Source organism: Takifugu flavidus, unplaced genomic scaffold (genome assembly GCF_003711565.1).
Source record: "Takifugu flavidus isolate HTHZ2018 unplaced genomic scaffold, ASM371156v2 ctg595, whole genome shotgun sequence".
Classification (NCBI taxonomy): Eukaryota; Metazoa; Chordata; class Actinopteri; order Tetraodontiformes; family Tetraodontidae; genus Takifugu; species Takifugu flavidus.
The window spans coordinates 5,436-11,316 of record NW_026622207.1 but is presented as its reverse complement, the minus strand read 5'-3'; the positions used below and the strand labels follow the sequence as shown (position 1 = coordinate 11,316).

General features: G+C 47.5%; 1 non-coding gene across 1 annotated transcript; it reads right to left on the bottom strand.

The window, feature by feature from the left end:
• Positions 1-204: 204 nt before the first annotated feature.
• LOC130520929 (5S ribosomal RNA) lies at positions 205-323 on the bottom strand. The gene has a single exon (XR_008949112.1). It is a non-coding gene; the product is annotated as a 5S ribosomal RNA (ribosomal RNA).
• Between the last annotated feature and the right edge of the window lie 5,558 nt (positions 324-5,881).

Below are 5,881 nucleotides of genomic sequence, written 5' to 3'. Positions count from 1 at the left end.
TTTTATTTAAACACAAGCACACACACACGCACGCACGCACACACACACACACACACACACTCATAAAATATTAAATCTCAAACGATGTACAATAGTGCAACATTAAATCTCAATGTTAGAAGTACTTAAGAAGTGAATTACATCTGGCTGGATAATTATCAGGAACACTGGCGGCCTCTGCTGATCCAGTGGAAGAGTGCAAAAAGCTTACAGCACCTGGTATTCCCAGGCGGTCTCCCATCCAAGTACTAACCAGGCCCGACCCTGCTTAGCTTCCGAGATCGGACGAGATCGGGCGTTCTCAGGGTGGCATGGCCGTAAGCGAGAGCAGGTGCAAGAAAATGGCCTTTTGAAGTTAATACACTCAAACTTATTTTCTTGAAACACTTATTCTGATGGAGGTTGTCCATTTTGCTTTGTCACAGTCCAAACCTCAATGTTGGAGCAGCCTCCAATCCATTTCCCCAAAAAAGAAAAGGCTATATAGCCTATGAGCGCCATATCATCAAATCTGCCTAGATCGGCTCTTGGATGAGAGGTGAAACGCCTTCAAAAAAATCAAACAAGATTCAACTCCGATAAATGAAATCAACTTAAAAGCAATATGCCATGGCCGGGAGCTAAACGGCCCTAAACCGTTTCCCATTCATTTTCAATGGTAGTGCTAAACCACTACGGACGCAATATATTTCCGGCCGCTATCATCCCGTGGCGCTGTTCTGCCGTTTCTATGAAGAGCGGCTCCTCTCCGGAGGATCGGCCATTCTTGGTTCATTCTTTGGTAAACTTCGCTGAAGGTAAGTTTGGGCTTGATTTCCTACTAAATTAATGAGGAAACTTTTCGTAATTGTGCATAGGCTGTGGTCAATTCTGTCCTAAATTAGCAAGGAACGTGTTATAATTGGCCCCAAATTATAATGTACTGTATTTGTCATGCTACAATATAGTCATATTTTGTCAAGCTAGTTTTTCATAAATTAAATTACACGATAGTGATGAATGAACTTGTTCATATTTTATATTCAAGTAACCGATTTACTTGTCGTCGCACTGAAATCTCGGTATTATTATTATTATTACTATAATTATTATTAGTAGTAATATTAGTAGTGGTAGTATTACATTTTATTACATCAAATGTGTGTTTTTGTTTCCAATGTCTTTGAGAGGGGATACTGTCCTCCTGCCCCCCCCAACATGTTCTCTCTCACACACCCACAGACACACACACAGACACACACACACACAAACACACACCTACACAACACACACACACCATCACTTTCCAGTCTTTTCCTCACTAGCCACACCAGGTACTGACCTTCTGAACTCCTGAATTGACACCCCAACAACCTTGATCTTACACTTTCACACCTACATGATAATTGCATGTGTGCGCACACTCACAAACACACACACACACACAGAGCTTTACACATGGTACCACACTTTATCTTTTACTGGCCTAAGATTCCTTTGATCACATTTATCAGGTGTGATGTGAAAAATGGGTGGAACTGTTTTATCAGTGTCTAATAAAAATGAGAAAATTAATAGACATTTTTCCTTTATGTCAGCTCAACATGCAGAAGCAATTCGCCTTTTTCCCTGGGAAACTTCGGGTCGTGTTCCGCAAGGGGCCTCTTGGTTTCTCCTCCAGGAGCCATCTGATGAAGCCAAACGGGTGAGTTCCACTCCTCAGGACAAGTCTGCGGCCATGAGGGAGGACCTCGTACGGCAGAACGCTTTGGCCGTCATCCGACAAAGAGGGGGGATCCCTCAGATAAGATGGAGGTGCTGGGAGACTATGTCCTCCTGTTGGGCCGGAAGAGGGGATGGAGTGACTGCCTCATCTGAAGACGACCAGCTGGTTGGATTTGGTGCCCGAGCCAAGAGCAGGTGGAAGGAGATCTGGGACAGCAGAGGTGATGGCTATGCTGATTTTGTCATAGGCAGGCGCTGCGTTCCAGGTACACGAATGTCCAGGTTGCAGCAGAACCTGCTGAAGAGGCAGCAGCCCACCACATCTTCCACACCTGCTGAGCATCCCATGAAGGCCCCAGCTGAGCCCCTGGGTATGCTAATTCCTTCATGTGACAAGTTCAACTCTGGGAAAAGGTTTTTTTCTTTTCTACTAATAACCTGTAGCCGGTATTTTTGTCTTTAACACAGCCATGGAGGAGGACGTGGAGATGGAAAGGGAGATGCTGAGCATCCATAACTCTGATCTGCAAGTCCAGAGCTGTAAATACACCGTTACCACATTTATTTCATGTCAGACAAACAAAGTCCATGCCGTATCTGATTTCTGTTGTTTTTCTTTTCATCTGTGTGCAGATGCTATGCTAGTAGCAGCAGCCGCCCTGCCGAGAGTGCCACCAGGAGCAAAGACAGGTTTCTGAAAAATAGGTTTCAGAGCTGGAGTTCCGTTCCTTTCCATGAAGAATTCCTCTCCAAATCTGAAACTTATCTTATTATTTTTGTGTTCTTGATGTTCCGGCCGAGTTCCTTTAATATTACTCTTCATATGTTGGTGTGATAATAACCGTCGTGAGGACTATGAATTGATCCGTGCAATGATGAACTGATATTGACTCTGAGGAGGAGGGTAAGTGTTTGTTTTTGTTCTCTTTGCTGCTTCGTTGAAAAACAGTTTCCTTTTCTTTTATTTAGGGCTGATGAACAACCTGATGTCTCTGTAATGTCCAGCTGACTGTTCTTTCCATGTCCAGGGCTGCGGTCCTTGCAGATGAGTTTGTGTTAACCCACAAGAATGTTTTCTCCTCCCCCCTCCACTCTGACAGATTTCTGCTTCTCGAGCCACCAGCTCCGAGCCCAGCCTTCCCCCCTGGAGAAGGTTAGAGGGCCCCCGTGGTCCCAGCCAGGGACCCGTGAGTGTAGTTATTGCCACAAAAGGGGCCACGTCATCGCTGACTGTCTGTCGTTGAAACGAAGACAGCAAGCTCCCGCAGCTGCTCAGCAAAGGAATGTGTGCCTGGTTAACAAGGTTCGTAAACGGACTACTGAACGAGCTAACGCCAGAAGTGATAAACCAAATCCTTGCTTCACCCCTTTTACTTCAAAAGGCTTCGTCTCATTGACTGCGGGGATGACAGACCGTAAGGAAATTACCCTGCTGAGAGACTCAGCCGGTTCCCAGTCAATCATTAAGGCTAACATCTTACCGTTGTCGTCAGCCACATCTTGCCACGCTAGTGTTAAAATTCGGGGTGGGGATGGTTAACATGCTCGCGCCACTGCACATAATCCATCTTCAGTGTCCTCTTCTTAGTGGATGGTTTGAGGTTGCAGTTCTCCCAGACTTGCCTGTCCCCGGTGTTGATTTCCTTCTCTGTAACGACATTGCTGGAGGACAGGTGAGCCCAACACCAATAGTTGTGGATGTCCCTGTTGTAATCAATGCCTCTAGTGAAAACCAAGAGTCTCCTAAGGTTTTTCCAGCCTGTGCAGTCACGAGGGCCCAGGCTAAGGAATATGGGAGAGGTTCTGTCTTGTACCTTGGTCAGCAGGTTGGCGGAGGACAGGTGCGCCCTGCGGATCTAAAGATTGCAGCCATTACAGCGTTTCCTGCCCCAACAACCAGGCGGGAGTTGCACCGATTCCTTGGTATGGCTGGATTCTACCGTAGGTTCTGCAAGAATTTTTCCATCGTGGCAGCCCCATTGACTGCACTAACCAGTCCTCAAAAGCCATTTGCTTGGTCCAGGGAGTGCCAACAGTCCTTTGAGGATCTCAAGAGTCTCCTCAGCTGTAACCCCGTCGTGTCTGCTCCCAATTTTTCATTGCCATTTAAGTTGGAAGTAGATGCCAGTGCTGTCGGGGCTGGAGCCGTCCTTCTACAAGAGGATCCCCAAGGTGTCGACCATCCTGTAGCCTACTTCTCAAGGAAGTTCGACAAACATCAGCTCCGGTACTCGACAATCGAAAAGGAGACGCTTGCACTGTTGTATGCTCTGCAACATTTTGAGGTCTATCTTGCCTCTAGCGCAAAGCCTATAAAGGTTTTTACAGACCATAACCCTCTTGTTTTCCTCTCAAGGATGTATAATAATAACCATCGATTAATGCGTTGGTCTTAATCGCCCAGAATTACAATTTAGAAATTAAGCACAAAAAGGGGTCCGAAAACGTTCTTGCGGATGCGCTGTCTCGTGCACTGTAGGCAGGAATATAACACTGTCCAAACCTTGGGTTGGACTTATATGGGAGGGGGTGTTACGTGTCTGGAGTTGTTGGTGTTTCTTTGTGTTCTTTGTTGCTGGTGACCTCCCAGAGTGGCGCCATCCAGAGGCTGAGAACTGGTGGAACACCGAAAGGCAGTGCTGGTGACGAGGAAGATAGACACCACCTGTGGACTCCGGGGGTGTCTTGGGATTGGCTCCCCTGTGGCTGTCTGACCAATCACCAGCGGAGTCCCGCTTTAAAGGCTCTCCCCCCTAATTTCATGGGGGCTCGCTCTCTCGCTCAGTATTTGACAGGGAGAGTTTGTGGAGGGCAGGTGGGACGAGGTAAGGACGGGGTACCCCATACATTGCTGCACGTAGGTTTTGATTGTTAGTCACGCTAGGTTATGGGCTGTGGCCACCATTGTGTTTTGATGTTTTAAGATGCCCCGTTTTTTGACTTTTGTTTTGGCACAGACCCGTTTGTTCCACCTCTCCCTCCACTCTTCATGTATGCACGTGTGTTAAGAAATAAAGCACAATTTTGATAAACTGTTTTGGTCCTTCCCTGGTGGCTTGTTAGTCGCTACGTTAACCCCCCCTCAAAAGGGTTAAACGTAACAAGTAACAAATGTCATCAGGTGAAGTGACTGTAATTTCTTAATAGCAAGTCTGCACTTGTTTTCAGGACCTGACTCTTGCACGGCACAGACCTCTGACGGCAGAGTGCCTCCTTGGACGGACTCTACCCAAGACCAAAAGAGTGGGATGTTAAACCATGTACATTTCCCCCATTCCGTGGGGTGTTGAACAATAATAAAGTGTCCCGGGGTAATTCAAATTGACACGATTCTTTGTCACTGACATGGAAAAAATCTGACGTGTGAGCTCTGGAATGAAACCAAGTGTCCGAGGCGCGTGTTTGTTTCCTTGTATCGTGTGTTTATATCATGTGAGGGCGGGGGCACTGAAATTGTCTATTCAGCAATGATAACTTTATGTTGTTCAACTGTCTTCTTTACTTTATCCTAGTTCCCATAGCTCCTGTTCCCATGCCTGTCCCTGACCACGACATGAGCAAGTGGATCTGCTCACAACATCAAAAGCTGTGGATGAGGACGGAGCTTCAACAACTTGGGTTGTGGCCTGGGTCCCGACCAGTGCATAACCCTGGGAACACAATTTCTCTTTGGCGTCTTCCTCCTCAGCCGGAGCTACTGGACATGGTGGCTGAGCTCCCGTCCCCCAACTTTTTTCAGCTCCATCCATTTTTCATTTGGAAGCCAGAGAGCCACATCATGGTCAGGTTGAGGAACAATGACATCCTGCCGTGCCTCCATAGCTGTCCTCGTCCTCAGGTGGTCTCTGCAGGCGTGGGCAGACCTCGAGTGATCGTCAGCGTCCGTGGCCAGTATTTGATCTTTTCCTCGCGACTCTGCTGCAAGGCCTGTCGCAGGAACTGGTCCGCTGACAACCCTCCATGGGTGGAGAAGCTGCCCGTGCGCTTTACTAACCTTTTGCCTGCATTCCTGACTTACAAGAAGGCTGCGTGCAAGTCGGTAATGGATGAACTGCGGCGTTCTGGCAAGTCACCGACCGATATGGCGAACCAGGTGAATGAGCTCATGCACCTCAAGTATGAACGAGCTCACCTGGCATATCTGCACGCTGTACAGAACGTCAGGGAGGCCGAGGCT